The sequence below is a fragment of the Schistocerca nitens genome, chromosome 1 (assembly GCF_023898315.1).
Source record: "Schistocerca nitens isolate TAMUIC-IGC-003100 chromosome 1, iqSchNite1.1, whole genome shotgun sequence".
In the NCBI taxonomy this organism is placed as follows: Eukaryota; Metazoa; Arthropoda; class Insecta; order Orthoptera; family Acrididae; genus Schistocerca; species Schistocerca nitens.
The window spans coordinates 1,210,127,782-1,210,129,080 of record NC_064614.1 but is presented as its reverse complement, the minus strand read 5'-3'; positions in this window follow the sequence as shown (position 1 = coordinate 1,210,129,080).

Sequence of the window (1,299 nt, the reverse complement as noted above, 5' to 3'; positions counted from 1 at the left end):
GGCGACCTTGCTGGTCGAGGCAGGGTTTGGGAAGCACTAACAAGGGAACCTCCCCATCGCAACCCCCTCAGATTTAGTTGTAAGTTGGCACAGTGGATAGGCCTTGAAAAACTGAACACAGATCAATCGAGAAAACAGGAAGAAGTTGTATGGAACTATGAAAAAAATTAATAAAATATACAAACTGAGTAGTCCATGCGAACATACGCAACATCAAGGAGCATCTGAGCTTAGGAGCGTCGTGGTCCCGTGGTTAGCGTGAGTAGCTCCGGAGCGAGAGGTCCTTGCTTCAAGTCTTCCCTCTACGGAAAATTTTACATTCTTTATTTTCGCAAAGTTATGATCTGTCCGTTCGTTCATTGACGTCTCTGTTCACTGTAATAAGTTTAGTGTCTGTGTTTTGCGACCGCACCGCAAAACAGTGCGATTAGTAGACGAAAGGACGTGCCTCTCCAATGGCAACCGAAAACATTTGATCGCAAGGTCATAGGTCAACCGTTTCCTCCACAGGAAAACACGTCTGATATATTCTATACGACACTGGTGACGGTATGTGCGTCACATGACAGGAATATGTTGTCGGCCCACCTAACTTGTACACTTAGCGAATGGGTAAAAAGATTCTTCTACCTTGCCCGATTTAGGTTTTCTTGCATGTGATAATCACTCCCAAAAAAGTGATGAAAACATAAGAGTTTGTCACATAAACTGAAAATAAACAATTTAAACTTTTCACTCGAGGTAAGACTTGAACCTAGGACCTCTCGTTCCGTAGCTGCTCTCGCTAACCACGGGACCACGGCGCTCCTTGACTCCCATTCTCCTTGATGTTTCCTATCTTCGAATGGACTACTCAGTCCGTATATTTTACTAATTTTTTTCATAGTTCCACATAACTTCTTCCTGTTTTCTCGATTGATCTGTGTTCAGTTTTTCAAGGCCTATCCACTGTGCCAACTTATAACTAAATCTGAGGGGGGTGCGATGGAGAGGTTCCCTTGTGAGAACAGTGGTAGGAAAACTCTCCCAGTGCAGGCGGGAGTTGTCTTGCTGAAATGTAAGCCAAGGAAGGGTCGCCATGAAGGGCTAGAAAACGCTGAGTATAATATCCTCGGCATACTTCTGTGCTATGAGGGTGCGGCGGATGACAATCAAAGGGGATCTGCTAGGAAAAGAAATGGCACCCCAGACAATCACTCCCGACTGTCTGGCCGCATGGCGAGCAACAGCCTGGTTGGTGCCCCACAGCTGTTCGAGGCGTCCCCAGACACGAGTTCGCTGGTCATCGGTTCGAAGCTG